Genomic DNA, 20,899 nt, shown 5'->3' with positions numbered 1-20,899 from the left:
TCAGCTGCTTTTATCGCGAATAAAACCCTCTGTTCCCCTCTGTAGTAGGGTTTTAGGGCATTCACATGAACCACCCTCCTTGCTTGGTTCTCCTCCTGCTCTATAAGGTAGTTCAGGTCTGACATCTTGGAAATGACCCTATATGGTCCTGCCCATTTGAGCTGCAGTTTATTCTCTCTGCAGGGCCTAAGCCAAAGCACTTCCTCCCCTGGGTCAAAGTGTCTCTCTCTAGCTTTGTGGCCATACCATGTTTTCTGTCTGACCTTCTGAGCTTGCAGGTTTTCTGCTGCCAGCTCTAGATTTCTCCTTAGGTCATTCCTCAAGGTGTCTATGTAAGTCCCAACGTCTTGTGGGTCATCCTGGGTGATCTGCTCCCAATTTTGTTTGATCAAATCAAGGGGCCCTTTCACCCTTAAGTGTGCAGCAAACATGTCAGAGTGACCCCTTTTTAAGATCATGGGGCGATACTTTTCAGGTACCACCAGCTGACTTCTGATCCCTTCTCCCCCTTTTGAGATATTCCTCAGGGTCTCTCTATGTAAAACCCCCTTTTTCTCCAGAAATCTCACTGGGGTTTCAGGTGTTAGCTGGGCGTCAGTCACCTGTTCAAAACACTTTTGGAGAGTGGCGTCTGCCTTTTGCTCCTGTCCAAATCTGCTGTCTGTGGTTAAGGTTTCCACCACAGCTTCTGAACTCCCCTCTGCTTCCGTCTCTGGCTCATCATTACCCCCCTGAACTGTCCCCGTGGTGGCTTGTGAGCGTGTAATCACTAGCACCCGTTTCACATGTTCAGCCAGGTCATTTCCCACGAGCACGGCTGCTGGCAGAGTCGATGAAATCGCTAGCCTCCAAACTCCCCTCCAGCCTTGAAAGTTGACAGGTACCTCTGCTACTGGCAGAGAGATTACCTGCCCCTCAATCCCTGCCACCTTTATGCTCTCATTTGGGATTATAAACTCCCTGGGAATAATATCTGGATGGCACAGGGTTACCTGGGAACAAGTGTCCCGCAGCCCCCTATACTGACGGTCAAGTATTCCCACGTCCACCCCGGCTGTCTCAAACAACTGAGAATCTGTTTTCACCAGCAAGCAGCGCTTTACCTCTATAAGAGGACCATTTTCCTCAGCCTGATCAGCATAGGTAGCTGTTCCAGACTGAGTAGCCATGGCAACAGGCTCCCTCAGTGACACTGAGCCTTGCTCTTTCTGGACACAGAACACAGCTTTTGGCTTGGTCCCACTAGACTCCTGAGGCACCATTCCTTTTAGCTGCTTTAATATCTCACACTCTGAGATTAGATGGCCCTTTCCCTGACAGAAATAACATTTTCTGGTGTATTTTGAGTCTTTCTCATCTTGTTTTGGTTTTCCCTCCAAAATCTGAGGTCTTAGTTTCATGTCTGAGGGCTTCCCTTCACCATGGGCCCCTCCCCCTTGCTGGCTTTTCCCTGGTCCCTGAGAGTACTTGCTGTAGGTTTCTTTGGGTTTACCTACAGATTTCCCCTCACCCAAGGGCTTTCTTATTTGGGAAATAAAATCTGCGATCTCTGCGGCTTCTGCCACAGACCTCGGTTTCCTTTCCCTCACCTGGAAGTTCAATTCCCCATGCAGGACTGAATAGAACTGTTCCAGTGCTATCAAGTCTTTAAGCTGCTCATAGGTCTCTGTCCCTTCCTGCGATAGCCATTTCTCAAGCAGCCTCACCAATTGGGCCCCCACTTGGGTAAAAGTCTGCTCTGGCTTCTTGGTGAGGGACCTGAATCTTTGTCTCAGCTGCTCCGCATTTATCCCATGTCTGGCAAACACCAGTTTTTTAAACTCTGCAAAATCTTTCATCAGTTCCTCAGGCATCTCGGCATAGACCTCAGCCAGGCTACCACTGATTAAAGATCGCATGATGGTCATCTTCTCAGTTTCCCTCACTGAGAAGTCCACAAACGCTCTTTCCACTAGGGAAAAGAACACCTCAGGACAATCTCCCTTGTGGTACACAGGGAATTTCTTCAGGTCAGCCTTAGACAATTGGCCTCCCTCAGAATCCCTATTGTTATTATTGTTCTGGTTCATCATTTCCAGTTTCCTTAATTCAAACGCCATCCTTTCTTTTTCCAGAGCAATTTTCCCTCTCTCTCTCTCTAGTTCAAATTGCCGTTGTTTCTCCCTTTCCCTTTCTTCTCTTTCCCTTTCCTCCATTTCAAATTGCCTCATCCTCAGTTCATGCTGTTGGGCTATGAGCAATTTTCTAAGTTCTGGGTTCTGCTCTACTGTGCTGTCACCCTGCACTGAGCCAAATTCATCCTCAGAACCTTGGTCAATCTGGGGGTCTTTCACATCACTCATTTCTGCCATCTGGCTTCGAGTCAAGGGCATAATCCCCCCTCAGAACAGGCTGCTTTAAAAGTCAAGCCTCAAAATAAAACGACCACTTTTTTCCTTCTTGCCTCAGAACCAGCTCTCCCTAGAGATTGCTGCTGTTCTTCAGCACTAAACTTGCAACAGTATCGAGTCAGAGCCTACCCCCCTCTGCTGGGCCTCTCAGCTGGCAAGCTAGATCACTGTTACTATGCAGTTTTGCCTCAGCTTTTTCCCGCCAAAACTAGGCTGCCTCAGAGCACCTTAATCTAAGTCTCCCCAGTTGGCACGTTCTTCTACTAGCGCACCTCCCCGTGAGGTACACCTAGAAGATTACCTACGCGCCTCAGACTGTCCCTGACTAGACCCCCCTTGCTCTGGGCACACTTGCCAAGGCTATGCTGGACCGCTGGACAACTGGACCAGTCGTATCCCACACGCTGGACACCAGTCAATGTGACAAACCCAGACCTACCGGGATATGTCACACAGTTACACTAAGCTGCCACCAACCATTCCCTATAAGAAGTCACACAGACCAGGGATGGATTTTTAAACAATAAAAAGAATAAGGTTTATTTTAAATACACACAGGAAAATAAAATAATCAGGTGAATAGGATAAAGTAACGTGGCTTATTCTCACTCATACAAGCATACAGTTTGGTTCACACAGAACCCTTAACTTGAAGCACAGACCCTGAACCTATCAGTTCTGGCTAACCAACAGACACCTGAACCTATCAGGTTGGTACTCTGACACACAGTAGTACCCTGTCTGACAAACAGACTCCCACAACAGCTTCTTCTTCCCAGCTGCTGCTTCGTCACAACCCAGTGTCTCCCAGTGTCTCACAGCATCTCACTCTCACCACACAGGCATCACATATTTATACAGTACAGCCCCTCCTCCTGATGTCCCGCCTTCCACTCCCCATAGGATGGAACTTTCCCTCCAAACCCATGACAGACAGGTAACATCAGTGCTGTATGTAACAGTTCCTTCTTGAGAAATGAATGGATGGGGGTAGATAGAAAGCCAAATCATGCAATTTATTGATTGTCAGAAGAGCCATGATACTGAAAAATTGGCCTTGATGTGGAGAAATGATTGAAATGCATTGAAATAGCTAATAACTTACAGCTACCTAGTTCAAGCAGTTATTTTATATCCAGTGCCTTGTTGTCCTCACCACTACACATTTTCCTTCCTTCCTTCCTTCCTTCCTTCCTTCCTTCCTTCCTTCCTTCCTTCCTTCCTTCCTTCCTTCCTTCCTTCCTTCCTTCCTTCCTTCCTTCCTTCCTTCCTTCCTTCCTTCCTTCCTTCCTTCCTTCCTTCCTTCCTTTTCCAAAGAAAGGCTCCCCAAGTCTGCTTCAGAATATATTGCATTTTTGTCACTTCTCCGTAAAGAGGTTTTCCAGTTTGCTGGTTTTGTACATACAGCAGAGTGTTGAAGGAACCCAAATTTGTGTTGCTGGCTTGTGCTGCTGCAGAAATATCTCTGGCCCATTGTTGGAGCAGAAGGGAGGTGCCTTATCCACCGCATTTTATGGTGTGGTATTTATTCTTGGTCTATATGGAAGGACCTGCCCTATGTGAAAGGACTCAACCTTGGCTTCCTTGATTGATTTCACTTACATTTCACTTTTTATTCATGAAACTCATTTAGCACCCATAAGGTCCCCAAGTGATCAGTAACCAAACATAGACTTCCTTAGTTTCGTCAAGAGTATTATATCATACAACTTCAAGCTATACTCTAGGTTACACATTTTTGTTACAAAGCAGCAATAGGAGAACTTTTTAACCATAAGGACCACGTTTAATGTCAGATACATTTTGGGTGCTACATTCCAGTTAGCGGGATAACCAAGTGTTAGAAGGTGTGAGCATAAATGCCAGCATATGTAAAGCTCTTGTTGCAATTAACTAATATTTAGTAAAGACATTTGGGCTTTTTGGCAACAACCGAAAACTATGGATCCACCAAATGTGCAAAGAAGCAAATATAGCCGAAGAGGATTAGATTGAGCCCCTGGGGAGCTGAAGAGGGACTTCACAGAAGGAAGGTTCCCACCCCTATTGCAGAACCATGTCCATGGCTGCAGCAGATAAAATCCAGTTGACATACATCCATGTTCATTGATTTTAAGATAGATATAGAGTGGGGGAGACCCCTGAGCTGATCCTTGTTCAGTCAATGAACCAATCAGTCATTTCGTATTTATGATTTCCGTGCATCTGCTTCTTAGTGGGATTGAAAGAAATTGCATTGCGCTAAGGGGGAATTTGTGTCCATCACATTCACCATTGCCTTTCCCACCCGGTAACATCTCACCAGAGCTTCAGGTGAAAGTGTTTCCCAGTCTATCCTGGAGAAGCCACAAGTTCAATCAAGAGCCTTCACATAGAAAGCACACACCACTACTCTACCACTCTTCCCCAAAGTGTATCAAGTGAGAGTCCCAAATTTTCTCTTTGACTTGGTTTGCATCCATGGAAAAGTCCCTCTGTATCCCTGCTTTCATATAACCACTTTTCCTACTTGAAGAACATTGTTTTACATATTTACTTATTTATTTACTGCCTTTAACATCCTGCTTCTCTTCCAAGGAAGTGATGTGATTTATGTAAATGTATTGTCACTCTGGTAAAAAGCAAGGACAGCCAAGACAAAATGCAAATAGATTCTGTTTCCTTGTCCATGAAAAAGAAGGAACATCCTGCTGCCGCTGACAGCTTGTTTCCAAGGCGGATGTATTGTACAGAATGTTTTACTGGCATTTGGTCCACCCACCTCATGTTTCAACCAATCACATTTGATCTGACTGAAAACGCTGGCTATTGCAAAGGGGGGGGGGAGAAAGTTCAACAACCAGCACAAGAAACTTTTGCCACAGGGGCACGGAGGGGCACTGTGTATGAGGGTCTTCGTAATGCAGCTGTTGATTTTAGCATCTTTATCTGCATGAACCATTGCCTCTCTTTTCTCTTCCGTCTGCAATTGATTTGTCAAGATGAAAGATTTCACTTAATGGCCGAGGCAGCCAACCCTCTTGAAGAAATGGGAGGAAATAAGAGAAATAAAACAGTCCCTCCCCATTATGTCGATCTCCTGTTTTGACACAGTAATGGAGCTCATAGAGATTATATGACTTTTTCTCTTCTTTTAAATAGAATCTTACCAATCGTAGGAAGGGGATTTACCTCTCCTGAGTGCCTTTTCTTCAGGATATGTGTCAAAAGGATTCTTAAGTCTTCAGGAGGGGAAAAAAACTCATCATGCTGTGAGGATGAGCATGCAGCTACCATAAGAAGCTGTAAAAAAAACCTGCTGATAGACAGATGGAATGGTGTAATTATACGCAGGAGGGGGAGAGGGGAGCGTTCTCTGAAATTATTAGTGTGGGCAGACAATTAGAGGCTTTTCCAGAAGATTACCCTTCTCCCTCCCATCTGCGTTCCATTTAGAGGTTTGTGTGCTCACAATGTTATTTCCTTTTCGGCTGTGTCATTCTACCATTTTGCCCAAATCACTGTTGTGCTCAACTTTTGCATTTGTCCAAACTTCACCCTCTTTCTGCTACATTTCCCTGCTCATGTTTCCTCCTCCTGTTCCTCCTCCTGTTCCACCTCCTGCTCTTCTTCTTCTTCTTCTTCTTCTTCTTCTTCTTCTTCTTCTTCTTCTTCTTCTTCTTCTTCTTCTTCTTCTTCTTCTTCTTCTTCTTCTTCTTCTTCTTCTTCTTCCTCCTCCTCCTCCTCCTCCTCCTCCTCCTACTCCTACTCCTCCTACTCCTCCTACTCCTGCTCCTACTAGTACTACTACTACTACTACTATTACTCCTCCTTGTACTCGTACTCCTCCTCCTATTACTACTACTACTACTACTGTATTTTTTAAATAACAAAACCTATGACATATCAGATCCTTGTAGGACCTTTGTTATGTCTTTCTTCCTTTCTTTGCATAGGCAGTATAAGACATCATCCATTATGGAAGGAATAGAAAGTGCTAAATGTAATTGGTGGCAGCTCTATTTATCTTTGCCCACGTGATTGGCAGCAAAGATAGACAACTGGGAAGTGAGATTGGCAGAAGGTGGCTAAGTGTCTGTATTCTTGGTTAACATAAAACATGTCATCGCTTAGTCCGGAGGAATTCAGTTCAGTTTTTGTCAATATATGACAGCAGGTGAGGTACGTACATATCTTCTAAATTAACACAGGAAGTATCTATTGTTATTTCACTCCAAAAGCTTTGTGTTCATAAATTAAGGAGCAGGAGCATCTTATCTACGTTTCAACACGTTCTATACAGCTCTGGGGAACCTTGCAGAAACAATTAGTACCCTAGAAAGTCCAGATTCTGATGCCTTCTCTTTGCCCTCTTAGCACTGGGCGACTGAGTTTGGAGCAAGGCATCATTTTAGTCTTCAATTATAGTCCAAGGTGTCATTGATCAAGGGCAGGATGAGAAATCAAAATGGCTGCTGTAGCCTTCCACTGTACCCGTGCACACTGTGTCCCATGATTAAGCTGTCAGTATTTATTTACCATTTCTTCTTATTTCTTTGAAGAGATGTGCCCCCTCAGGTGGTGACTGTGTGGGAGCTAATGGATGGAAGGAGGAATCTCTAGTTGCCAAAAATATGTCTGATAATGTCTACTAGTGATGGTGCTTTTTGGTAGATGTTCTTCTTATGTCCATGGCACTCACAGCTTCTACGCAATGAGAAGGAATACATGGGAGTCAGAAAAGCTGTGGGTCAGAAGTAGGAAGTTTTTAATTACTGAAAATCACCTCCTGTTGGTGATATCCTTCTGCACATGTAGTTCTGGCCACACGATTACTGCTAATTTCTTCCATCTTACTTACATTTCATACTTAATTTATTTATTCCTTAGACCTTCTCTTACTATAGCAATTACTGAAACAGACAAAAAGAAAGCCAGAAATAGAAGAGAGTTCTCTTTTTTTAATTTTATCAGATTTACAGTCTCTGAGACTATTAACAGGAGTACATTCAATATTTCAGTTTCCTATCATCAGGAGGAACCATTAGTTTCTACTTTTTAAAACCGTTCTATTATTATGGTTAATATGATTTGTAGAATATGACGTCCTTTAGCTAGTAGAGGAAAGGTATTATAATGGGTATATTCAGAAAATTAGAATGAGATGTGTGTACTAGGAAACATGTGCATCAAAATACATAGGAATTTCCATTCAGGGAGCAAGTTTTGGACAGACCTAGAATGAAACAAATACATTCTCAGGTCTATACTGGAAAAACCTTTGTTGAAAGACCAGGAAGAAACATCTTTCACGGTGTTGGTAAATATGTTTTCGGCTCTTTTGTGTCTTCCGGTGGTACTTCGAGTTGAACGATTAGATGGAGGCAGAAAGAGTTATATTCTGCAATAACTAGGATCTGACAGGCCAGTACTTCTTAAAGAAGACATCTAGAACTGGGAAAGAACCTCTTTTATTGAAACTCTCAGGAAGTAGCAGCTGGGGAATTGTTTCCCAGAGAGACATCCACCTTCACAGCTTTCCTTAGAAGTATGTTGCTTCTGTTTGTTTTGTGGGTTTATTGCCCATATTTTATATATAAACATCAGGGAAACCAACAAAAACCACAAAATAGCAAACTAGAGACAATAAAAATTAAGCAGCAGATTTGAAAAAGAAGAGCAGTCCTATTTCACAACCACTACTAGCAAAACAAAATTCAGTACATTAAAAGGACTGGGAATAAAGCCATCAGTTGCTTTTTTTAAAAAAACCGATGTCGGAACATCGTTTAAGAAAAACTTGAGAGAACATAGTTTTAAAAGACACAAAACAAACATGTCTAGAGATGCATCTTGATAAAGAATGCTCTCTCCATCTTTGGTGGCTACTATCTAAAGGAAAGGGACTAAATAGCAATGTAAACAGCAGGTTTGTCACCAAATTCTGCATTAGAATTTTCCAGGAGGGCTGTAACAATTTGCCTTCCTCTGTGGTCCCACAATTGTGTTGCTTCACTTACTGTTGACACTGAAAGGGAAAGGAAGTGACACTCTAATTTCTGAGATTGGAATCTGCTTCTTCTGATACAAAACAACAACATTTAAAAAGGACCAATACAGACTGGGATTACAACGAGGAGCAAATGATTAAAGTTCCTTTCATCTTCCACTAGCATTCTGACCTGGATAGCTACTAGAGCGTTGATTCACCATTTTTATACAAAGGACTGTCCTCTATTTCAGTGGATGTTCCTCTTCTTGATATCTGGTACTTGAAGGGCCTGTGTTTCACCCTGGCTTGAATGTGATCACTGTCCTTTTTATTTCAGAAGCTAAGCAGGATCAGAGAATACTAATGATCTCCAGGAAAAACTAGACTTCTGGCTGAAACTCTCAAAAGCTGCCTGCAGTCAGAGTTGAACAATACAGTCCTAGATGAACCCATAGGTTGACTTGGCATATGGCAACTTTCTGTGTTCCCATGTCCATTTTAAAGAATGAAACAAACAAGGCAGGAAATTGTGCTCCTGAAAATTGCCTGCCATGTAGATAGTAAACTTCAGTGGGCATCTAGTAACTGTCTTCCATACTCAGGGGAAGTAATGTATTATAATTATGTTTAATTAAAATTATGATTTCTAATTTTGTATCTGCATATATAGCTTAGGGAAACAAGTTATTTTGTGCTCTCTTTTTATTGGTGTACCTCCTCTTTTTCTGATGGTATATAAGTGACTATCTTTACAACCACATCACCCCCACCAGCCCTGGAGCCTGGTAACTGCAGCAGCACAGGCTTGTCACATTTTGAGGCAAGCAAAGCTTTTTTTTATGTATTACCATCTGAAGACCAGAATCTTCTATAAGACTATTAAGTTCAGAAGCAGAAATTCCTTAATTTGCTATGGTCAAGAAGCAGGGGTTGCCCTCCATTACTTCCTACCCAGAGAATCTATCATGCATTCATCTTCTCAATCACTTCGTGTGGAGTCAGTTGTAACAGAGAACCATATGAACATGAATTTACTAGTACAAAGTCTGTTTACAGTGGTGCCTCGCTTGACAACATTAATCCGTTCTGTTAAAATCGCTTTTAAGCAATATCGTCATCAAGCGAAAAGAAAAAAAACACTGAAATGCATTGAAAACCGGTTCAATGCGTTCCAGTGGGCGAAATACCTCATCGTCCAGCGAAGATCCTCCATAGGGGAAGCCATTTTCAGTCGCTGTCTTCCAGAAATAAGTCCGGAAAACAGCGGGTGGCCATTTTGAAAACCTGACAATCAGCTGTTTTTGATCGTCGGGAAGTGAAAAACCGGTTCGCAAAGCAGGGAACCGATCGTCGTCAAGCGGATTTTCCCCATTTAAACATCATTTTGCGGTTGCAATAGTGATCGCAAAAAAGGCATCGTAAAGCAGATTCGTCGTGGAGTGGGGTAATCGTCAAGCGGGGCACCACTGTATTTTGTGGCAATACCTTTTTTAGACTTAGCCCACTGAGCTAGCCAGCAGTTCATATTACTGCAGAGTGAGGGGTTAGGAGTTCTGTTCCAACTGTGACTCCAGATAAATATAGCCTTGGGGAAGCAGCACTTTCCCAGAGCACTTACCAGAAGGGAATGGTAAAACACTTCTATCTAGAAAACCCTGGAAGGACTTGCCATAAGTTGAAGAAGACCTGACTGCACACAGTTATTATTATTGATTAATATCTTTTTAGGTCAACCACTGACCTCTTCCATTTTTGCATTCATATCTTGAGTCTTACCTTTCGGTCAAATTCACAAGAAGATTGGATACTGAAATCTTTTGGCACAGATATTCGTTTGCTATGCAAGTGCAATTTTCATTTATTTTCATTCTATCCATTCTGTATCTGTGCATCTCTCTCTGTGTGTGTTTGTGGCCTGTTGTCAGATCTATTGCTATCAAATCCCACCAAGGCCCTTCAGTCAATCACAATACCAAGTATGTTTGTATGAATGTGCCAGAAGCAAGATTCTTGCATGCAGGAACAGCAGCTAATCCAAGAAGTATTTGGAAAGTTCATTTATGTATCGGATCAAGTCACTTATAGGTATGATCTACTTACTTTAGGGCAAGGGAGACCTCATACCTTTACCACAGGGCACCTCAAAGCAAGTATATATATATTTTTATCAGTTGTGACAATCTGTTTATCAGGAATTGTTTAGACTTTCTGCTGGGCTTCTTCCAGTGTAAACCAGAGATGATAAAGCTACTAAATAGTTCATTAGCATATATATTTGCATGCTGTTGTTTTGTGTTTGCTGTTATTGACTTATACACTTTTCCTTTGAATGGCACAATTGTTTGAGCAGCATTGTTTTATTTATGCACAGATATATATTTTTAATAAATAAATAAATATTCAATAAACAAACAGTGCTGCAGTTTAGTCACTACACCATGGGGCATGTGGCTAGACTCTGCTGGGGGAAGATGGTGTGCAACAGGACATGTGTTGCCTAAACTTAGCTCAAGAGTTGCTTTCTGCTATGCAGGATGAGGTGGTGAACATAGGGTCTGACCTGATGTTACCTAGTGGCATGGGATTGTTGAGAAATGAGTTCTCCTTGCATCAATGGGGTAGCGTCAGCACAGAATTGCTAGTGCACCTTTGTTGTTTGGTTATTTACCTTTCAGCCTACATCACAAGATCTTGAGGCAGGATACAAATAAGAAGCAATTCAGAACAGTTTAAAACATGTTAAACAATTTAAACTATTTGAAACCATATGCTTAGAACTGCAGGATATGTATGTATTTATACACACACAACAGCACTGCATTGGCTTTTACAACGTTTGAGTAACACCAGAATGGGGTTGGCATCAGGAGAGAGAATTCCCATATTGTTTCCTAGTGCAAACTTCAGGCTGTCAGAGTTCATGCCTCAACTTATGTTTTCAGAAGCACACATACACAAAAACTCTTTTCCTCTAGTCAACACACATGGGAAAGAAACGCTGAATGTACTCCTCTGATTTCTAAGTAGAGAAAAGAATCTTTTCTTCCTTTTTCTTCTTTAAAGGAAACATTCAAAACTCTACACCCTTATCTGCAACCTGAAATGATGTGATCCAAAAGTCTCCAAGGTCTTTCTGTGGAGCATGCCGAACAACTTTTCTCATGGATCCTGAGGGGGGAAGTAGATTCTATTGAAAACATTAGTTATCACTTTCTTTTGCATTCTGAACCAAACCTTTAAATATTCTCTAAGCATAGGGAGAAACGAGAGTGAAAACATTCTGCTGCTCCACATCCATGACACTACAGAGGGAACTGCCCAGATGTTCCAGTGTTGCATTTGGGAGATGTCCCTTGATGTGCCAATGTGCTCATATGTATTGGTTACAGTTGGCTACACAAAGACTTTTTATGTCAACAGATCTTCTAGCTGTGCTTTCTCATGCTTTCAACATAAACAAGATTGTATTATATACTATTTATTTACCTATGTATTTTTTTTATTCTGAAAAAAGTCAGAGTAAAGGTTTATATGATTAGTCGGTGCCATCTGTTCTTAGGGTTATTGTTGTTTATTTTAATGTTTTTACCTTTATTTTTGTTTTCTGTTATATGTGTTGTAGCTGTCCAGAGTAGTGCCTCAGAACTAATGGGAGTGCAATACAAATTGAATGAATGAATGAATGAATAAAAGTAAAGGAAATGATAACAATAATTAAAAGAGAAGCAGACTGGTAATGAAATGAAAATATAGCAGTTATATCATCTCTATGCTGTTATATGCTGTCATATTGTTTCCTACTTATATCAACCCTATGAAAAAATGACCCCTTAAAGATCCTGTCATTAACAGTCCTCCTCCGGTCTTGCAAACTGAAAGCCATGGCTTCGTTTATTGAGCCGATCCACTTCATGTTAGGTGTTCAACTTTTCCCACTGCCTTTCACATTTCCTAGTTTGTTTGTGTTTTGTTTTGTTTTTTACTTTTCCCCAGCGAGCCTTCATTTCAAATGATATATCCAAAGTACCAAAGCCTCTATTAAAGAGTTCAGGCTTAATGAACTTGTACACATTTATTAGTCTTTTTGATATCTGTAAATATCTCCTCTAAAACCACATTTCAAATGAATCTCTCTTTTTTTCTTCCTGTCAGCTTTCTGCATTGGCAACATTCACATCTCTGAGACAGTGTATGCATGCACTTCAAGAAAAAAAAAGTTAAATATGTAACTCTCATATGTTCATATTCTCAGTTGTCATGAGAATTATGAGGTCCTTCTTCCAAGGAATAATAAGTGGATATTTATCTTTCCAGTGCTGTGGCATAAGGCTGTTAGCCACCAAAAGGGCACAGAAAATCTATTTCTGCTGTCAAAAAGTTAATTTCCAAGATATTGGCAGATAACATAAAAGAACATGCAAATCTTCAAAGAATATTATGTTCTTGGGATGTTCCTTGTCTCTCTCTATACTCTTGCTTTCAGAGGTTCTACCATATGTTTTAGAGGGTTAACTTGAATTCAGCACCTGTCTTTTTCTGTGTTTGTGTGTCATCCAGATGTTAGGCACTCTAAAAATGATTGCAAGCAGATTTCTTTGAGAGTGTTTTTCTGTCTGTCTGTCATGGCTCTAGTATGCCCAGTTATATGCATGTCAGAACCTTTCGTAAAACATTGTTAGCTAGCTATTATAGGCCAGCCTGCCCAACCATGAAGGACTAGGCTGTGCAGAACAGGAACGGTCCCTAAGAATTCAGATATTGGCCTTTCTTACCTTAGGGACAAGAACGAGAAACCTTTGATCCTCCCGCTATTTTGGACTGCAACTATCTATCAATTAACTTGCAATTGGCCACGTTAGGGCTAGGGCTTTGGGGAACTGAAATTCAGAACATCTGGAGGGCCAGGCCTTCTCCAGCCCTGTTTTATATCACATGCTTCTTGGGCCTTGGAAGAGTCTCTTTAACAAAAGAAAGAAAGGTTTTGTGAAGGCTTCATGATGTGTGAGCTTCACTAAACCTAATTTTCTCCACTCTTTGTCATCCGCTGCAACTCGCTAGCATCTTAAGGTGCCACATGCCATTGTAGTTAACAGCAACTGTCTTTTCCTATTTATTCATTTTACCTGCCACTGGGGTTAGATATTTCCTAGTGCCTCGGTATGAAATCTGACTACCAGATTATGTCTTTGGTGTTCAACTGTCAGTCCTGAGTTGTCCCCCTTGGAAAGTTCAGGTGAGTGGAGTTGGGGGTGGCAGGGGGAGGAGGATAAAAAAATACAATGGAAGGCAACTGTGTAAACTGTTGCATTAGTTCATAGCTCAACTTAACTAGAAGAAATGAACCCTTCCAGCTAAGTCAGGTAGCCTATAGGCAGGCATTTCTGAGCCCCAGTGTCAAGTGCTGATTAGACTTGCTTACATCACTTGGCGTGCATGCCACACACTCCCCAGTAGATCTGAAATGCCAAACTGACATTCTGGAAGCTGTATCACAAATGTGAGCACTTCCAGCTTTGGAAATCTGAAGGATGTAGATTTTATTTTCTTATGTCTTATGTCTTTTTGAATGTGACAGGTGTGCATTAGCTTCCTCAAAGCCCTTAAAAGAATATTAATATGTTATTTCCCTAGTGCTAGCTGGTATTAAAGAAGCAATCATCATTAGCCATCAGGAAAGAAATCTTTTTTTTTTGTGATCTCAAATTGCAAGACGTCTGATCACAATATAAAAGTAGATTTTAAAAATCTGTTGCAGAAACATTATAGACACTTTGCATTCAGCTGCCAAACAGCCTGTGGTTTACGGCTGATGGTACGCGTGTTGATGGATCAAATAAACAATGCAGCTCTGATTTAAAGTGGGGGTTCCTTTGGTTGTGATTTGATTTGGCATCAACCATTGTCTTTTTCTGCCCCCTCTAGGAGGCTACATGGGAAATGTAGGTGGTTTTATTTGTTACTGTTTTATTAATTGTGTCAGAATGGATCTCCCACTGCCATATTGCAGGAATGAAAACAAAGTGTCTCACCAGTGCACACAAAGCTTGCTGTTCTTAGGCATTAGCCCATTCAAATAAATGTTCCATTTGTCAAATAGAAAACTAAATTAGTGCCTCTTTCACTGCCTCTCCCCCACCTCCCAATTCCTCTCCTCCTTTCATGAAGGGGCTGCATTGAGAAGGGAAGGGGATTTTTAATAGCATTTAAAAAAATGTAGCCTTTGATGGGTTGGATTTCCTTTTTCAGAATATTCCCTCTGTTCCTACCTCGAAGAAGGAAGAACATTACATTTCAGACAGAAGGAATTGGGGATTTTAACAGGTTGTTGTGGGGTTTTGGGGCTCTTTTAGAAGCAAGGAATGGTTATATATCCTTATCAATCTTTTAATCTATTCTCGCCTTCCTTGAAGATCCCATTACTTGCAGTCTAATGCAAAATCTCATAGACTCCAAGCAAAAGTTTGCCAAAAAGTCAAACAAAAACATTTTTCTTATTTTTTTTATTTTCCTAATCAAGCGGGTTCAATGTATTTTTACAAAGAGTTTGCTTCAGTAGTGAACTCCATGCATGCTCTATAGCAGGATTCCCCAAAGCCCAGTCCATGGCACGGTGCTGGTCTGTGGGCTTGCCGAAACTGGGCCGCAGAGACGAATCTCCGCCTGCCTGCACAGTGGGGATGTGTTGTGTTGTGCTTGCATGGAACCCATCCCTATTCAATGCATCTCAATGGGGGAAAAATTACAACAAATTTAAAGAGTCGGAATAAAGTCAAATTAGTTTAACAAAGGATTTATTAAGTGCACTTATGATTTCAAGCATTCTAAACATTTTTAAACATTTTTAAACATTTAAAAAACAGCCAACATGAGGCTGTCAAAACCATCGTTAAGCGAAACAAGGGGAACCCAAACTGCCATCGCTATGCGAAGCATGGTCCCAAACATCGCAATGCGAAAATTGCCCATAGGAACCATCGTTAAACGGAGCGCAAGATCACTCCGAAAAAGTCATTGCTAAGCGATTTCATCGTTAAATGAAGCAATTGCTAAGTGAGGCACCACTGTATACTGAATGGGAGTTTGTCAGTTACTCTAATAGACATTCAGTACATCGCAGTCACTATCTGCTTTCAAGATTGCCCTGCAATAACTCTAACAGGCATTCCGTTGTTTTTTTCAAATCTCCATGTTATAATTACATTTCACACTTCCAGGGCTACATTTCGCATACCCCTTATTAATTTAATACAATTAAAAAAAAAAACTTTGACAGTCCTCCCATCAGGTGGATGTGGGGATGTGTTGCTTTTAAGTTTTCTCTGTTGCTCAGAAGCCTAATTTGGCAATCCTGACAGTGTCATTAAAATTGAGATGGGTGGGCCACCCTATAAGGCAAGTAGAAGGCCAATAGAATCAAGAAATGCATCAGTGGCAACTCTGGATCAGAAGAAGGAGTAGAGGAAAACTGCAAATTAGATGGATGGACAATAATAAAATATCAGCAGGACTGGCATAGATTAGAGACACAAAAATGTGTGAAATCAAAAGTGGAGGCCTGTATCTAACACTGGATGTCAGTGAGCTAATAAAGGAGAGGAGGAGGAGGAGGAAAAGGATGGTGAAGGTGAGATACAGTCAGTTGAATGAGAAAAAAAATCTAATTTAGAATGATTAACATTTATTTTAACATAAGTATCCTGGCACTAGGTAGTTTGATGGGAATTCTTGCCTGATGCTGCATCACACTCTCCTGTTCACAAGAGGTTCCTTGTTATTGCCATCTTTCCACTTTGAATTTATCCTCATATTGTAAGCCAGTTAAACCTTTTTTTGTGTTCTGTTGTTCCTGAAATCTCAGAGGTACAAAAAAAACTTATGGAGAGCACTGAGCAGCTATTAATAGCCATGTGTTTAGGTTTTTTTAAAAAAGGATAGTGGAGGAGGCACAAAGAGGTGGTGGTAAGGAAAAGACCTTTTTCTGAAGTGCTGAATCCAGGCATGAACACCATCTGGTGGCCCAAATGTAATAGGTGTGAAAAATGTAATAGGTGTGAAAAAGGAGTCTTATATATATGAAATCCTCTTGTTTGCGAGTGTTGGAAGAGACTTGGAGAAGTTCAGTATGCACAGCAGAGACATTTTATATTAGATATAGCTGAAATTCATAAAATAGTTTAGTCAATGGGGAGAGATTTACGAATTAGTGCAAGATTTTCAAATTCTGCAAATAAATGCATAATTTAGACAAATTTGTAAACATAGATACACATAAAGGAAAACAAAGTGCATACATGTGTTAGTGTTGGAAGAAGAAAACACAGATGTCTCACTGTTCGATGTGAAACATGGGTGGCAAGAAAATGTCAGTGAAATTTATAAAAAGATAGGAAATTTGAGATTGAGAAATTCTTGCATCTCTAAATCCGTAGTTTCTTGCATTTTTGAGACTTTTCATATGAGATACGGAAACTGCCAATTTTAAAGCACTCTCTTTTTACGCCTTTATTATACCAGAACGGGGGTGTATGTAGTTTTGTTCCTGCCTTTTCTGCATTTGTCTCAGTTTCCTGAGTAGCAGAGCCCAGTTTATCTCTCTATTTGAATTATATTTGAATTATGGTTAGACGCAGTAAGATGACAGACACTATCTGGAGAAGAACTCATTCAAAACAAAACTTTCTTTCCTTTCCTTTTTATAGGAAATCTGGAGTTTATAACTTCCTGGGACTTATTATATTTGTTATTTTTTCCCCATTCTCTCAGTTGAAAATGTGATATCGACATTTAACACCACAGGAGGGAAGAGGGGAAATAGTTCTGTGCCATTACTACTTTCAGGTGGCTCAATCCAACCCGCTTGTATTTCTTCACTTCCTTTCCCCCCTCCCTTCCCTTCCCCAAACATTTCCACAGAGGCAAGCCTGCCAGTCAGTGGCATATTAGCAATCAATACCCTTTATGTATAGCATGCAACATAGTCCCCGTTAGAAATGGGAAACTGGAGGATTTATGTCCATGCCTTTCCAAGGAAAGCAACCAGCTAGGGGAAGGAGGGGGGGGGAAGTATGATTGCAGCAGTAGTTCAGGAGAAGTTTGACAAGAGAGCTTGGGGGTAGTGAGGGAAGATGGGTGTGAAATGATCTCTTTCCTGCACGCCTAATTTACGAGGCTGACAATACAGTGCCGTTAGGGCACATCTATCTTCAGGTACAACAAATAAATAAATAACTGTATATTCTTTTTTTAAAAAAAGCTCACAAGCCTGTCAGCATTGACCTGTCTGGAGGGACAGGAATTATTTTTTAGCAAATCATGTATCCTTTTTTTAAACCTTGGCATGATCATAAATAAAATTATTTATCTACCAAATTTGAATGCACTCTGCCTTTTTAGTACACAGTAAATCCTTCTCCCCTCCTGTATATTTATTGGTTTTCCTTTTTCATCCCTAGTGTCTTACATAAGAGATAGCTAAAGTTCCACCCCTACTAGTTCCATACTGAAGTAAGTAAGGTAATACGAATCCATGGGGGAAATGACATTTCAAGCAGGCTAAAAAGGGTGCAGTATTTGGTGCAGCCTTCAAATTCAGTGGCATACAGACTTCAAGCATCCCTATTTGGGGCCTACCAGCCTGCTGTCAACTTGGCAGTATCGTGGCGTAGCTTAAGAAGAGAGCCACTTCAGGATACTGGCAAATTCAACACTTCCTCGGTTCCAATTCAGCTGCAGGCAGGCTCTTGACCGAAATTTTAAGAGAAAACTCAAAACAAAAATTCTCCTTGTTCCCTTTTCAGTCTCCTGCTTCAGGAGGACATTTTCCATTTGTCTTTCTTTCTTTCTTTTTAAGGTATGCAGTGCAATACACTTTAAAAAAAGGAAGAAATTCTCTTGGTCCCACAGATCCAAGACAGTGTTCAATTTGCTGATATCCTGAAGTGGCTCACTTTTTAAGCCATTTCTTGATACATCAAATTGACAGTGGAAGCCTCACTTTTGGTTGATTTCCAGCAATTGCATGCACTGGAAATGAACCAAAATGGAGTGAGTCTATCCACACCAAAAAAGTAGAAGCCCTGACAGGGCCAGAAATGTAGGAGCACTCTTGGGGCAGGATGGTTCATTTCAGCAAAGATGTCATCAGATTGCCATCTTCAGGATCAAACCAACCCATTCTTGTAGGATAAATGTCTGTGTAGTCAACCTCAGAGTCTTTTTGTGAAGTTCTTCCCATCCCAATTAATATGTTCCCATTTGTGTATGATGGTGGCACAATGTATGCATAGGGACGCCTCATAACTATCATGCCCTGGCTCAAAATGTGTCATTAACAATGAAAAATTGTGTGTTTAATCTCTAAACATGTACTTACCTGAAGGCTGCAAACTGGAATTGTCGTGTTTGAACAATCAGGTGAGGATGGAGATGGAGTCCAGGTGTATACTTCATCCATCCAAAATATCGCTATGTAGAGAGGATGGGATGTTTGGATTTTCTGAACTACAAATACTGTAATTCTCTTTTCTGGGAGATCTACCTACCTTACAGGTACCTTGCAAACACCTTAATGTGATGCACCTGGGAGGCAGGCCTAAATTGGAAGACTTAGACTAAATTCCCCTCCCCCCCAGTGTTCCGGTTTGCATAAATGTGGGCAATTTTTCATAAAATTTTGTTCTGGCCATCGGGAAAACTTAGTCGAAAGTGCAAGGAATTTGCATACTATCCTCACCCATGAGGAGACATATGTAGTAATTCTTTGCCCTTGTGTCCAAGGACAGGACAAGCAAGGTTCTACATCATTAGCCATGGTCCTCATGGCTACCATCTCCAACAGTGAAAATAATCTGTCAAAAATAATCTGTCTCCCTTATAAATGTTGATTTTCTGACCCTCATTAAAACTTACAGTAAGGGAAAAAATTGGAAATGCCAGTTGCTATATGTGTGTGGGCATGATCAGGGCATGATGACAACAATCGAGATCTTTTTAGGCAGACTTTGTCTGTCTGTCTGTTTGTTTGTTTGCTTTGGCTTTGATTCGAGGCCTCTCTTGTTTTTACGGTACTTTCTGCCGGCTTATCCTCTCTCCTAATATGGCACCCAGTGCATCTGAGTGCAAAATATCTGCTTTACCAAAACGGTGAGTGATAAATAGGCAGCCATTAAAGAAGAATAAATTAGATGTGAATACATGGATTTTAATGAAAAACTCTAAGGAACTTCCATCCACTCTCATAAATAAAGAAAGGCTGGATAAATACATTTATTTCCTGCTTAAACAACAGCAGTGTGCATTAAATAAAAATTACTACCTCTGTAGACTATTAACGCGCACTAGGTTCAGCCCAGGCATCCCTCTGCTGTGGTTGGCAATAACTGGCTATTAAAGGGCAACCAGTTTCCTGCAGACACCCAGACACTTTTTGGGAATGGCAAGCATAGATTAGAGAAGATTAGAGATTACCATGAACCACAGTTCAGCATATTGTCCAGGTTTGGTGCTGCACCTGCACAGGTGTTATGCAGGCACCATGCACTTCCCTCTCCCTCCTCCTCTGCGCACTCACCCATTTCCTGGCTAAAGCATGCTTCCCTTCCCATCTCTCAAGTGTGACTGCCCTCTCATGGATCACAGTGTGCGCTTCCCTCCTTTGCTTCCTTTGGTGGCTGCCCACTCAAAGGCAGCATTGCAGGATTCCCTGCTATGCCTCCTCATCTAAGTGGGCAGCTGCTGGAGGAGGCAGAGGAGAGAAGCACACGTTGGAATTTGTGAGTGGGCAGTCATGCTGCGGAGGTGGGGGGGAAGCATGCATCACTTGGAGAATGTGTGAGTATGCAGAGGACGCAGGAGAGGGTTGTGTGTGGCACCCGCATAATACCTATGCTGGCATGGTACTAAACTTGGCATGATAAAGCTGATCATGTTTTGGTGCGGTTCTGACATAACAACATTTTAAGTGCTTCTCACTCTCCTGTGATTCTTAAGTTAGAAGGAGGAATATAGATCCTTGAGTTTTACAAAAAAATATTTGTGAGAAAATGTGAAGATTGTCCTTGCTTCAAGACTATAAGGGGATGTGGTTATTTCAGACATGTTTTGGACATTTGTGAGACTGGTTTTTTGCAGATTTATTTATTTATTTAAAATATTTATATGCTGTCTTTCTCCTAAAGGATCCAAGGTGGCTGACAGTATTAAAAGAAACAAAGTCAGAAACCAAATAATAAATTATTACAGTAATAAAAAGGCATTGGACAAATATATTGACATTCATAGTAAGAACACTATTAAAAACACAAATAAAATACAGACTAAAACACTCCCTTTAAAAAATCATTTTGGTCAACCCAGTTTTTTAAAGAAAAGGTTGCCTGAAGAGAAAGGTATTTGTCTGCTTCCAGAAGGGCAGTAAAGATAAGGCCAGCCTAGCTTCCATGAGAGGGAGTTGCAGAGTCTGGGGCCAGCAACAGAGAAGGTCCTGTCCCATGCCCCCGCCATTTCAGAAAAACGAGCACTATCACAAAGGACAGTAAAG

The 20,899-nt window shown here is 41.2% G+C and overlaps 1 protein-coding gene and 1 long non-coding RNA gene across 7 annotated transcripts in view; both read left to right on the top strand.

The window, feature by feature from the left end:
- KIRREL3 (kirre like nephrin family adhesion molecule 3) overlaps positions 1-20,899 on the top strand; it is an 846,407-nt gene that overhangs the window by 297,995 nt on the left and 527,513 nt on the right. The window lies entirely within an intron of this gene.
- LOC144584208 (uncharacterized) overlaps positions 3,358-20,899 on the top strand; it is a 30,746-nt gene continuing 13,204 nt past the window's right edge. Inside the window, exon 1 of the long non-coding RNA XR_013538319.1 lies at positions 3,358-20,747. This is a non-coding gene — a long non-coding RNA (uncharacterized LOC144584208). The remainder of the gene's footprint in view (positions 20,748-20,899) is intronic.

Source organism: Pogona vitticeps, chromosome 8 (genome assembly GCF_051106095.1).
Source record: "Pogona vitticeps strain Pit_001003342236 chromosome 8, PviZW2.1, whole genome shotgun sequence".
In the NCBI taxonomy this organism is placed as follows: domain Eukaryota; kingdom Metazoa; phylum Chordata; class Lepidosauria; order Squamata; family Agamidae; genus Pogona; species Pogona vitticeps.
The sequence above is the reverse complement of the archived record's forward strand: the minus strand, read 5'-3'. Positions and strand labels throughout refer to the sequence as shown.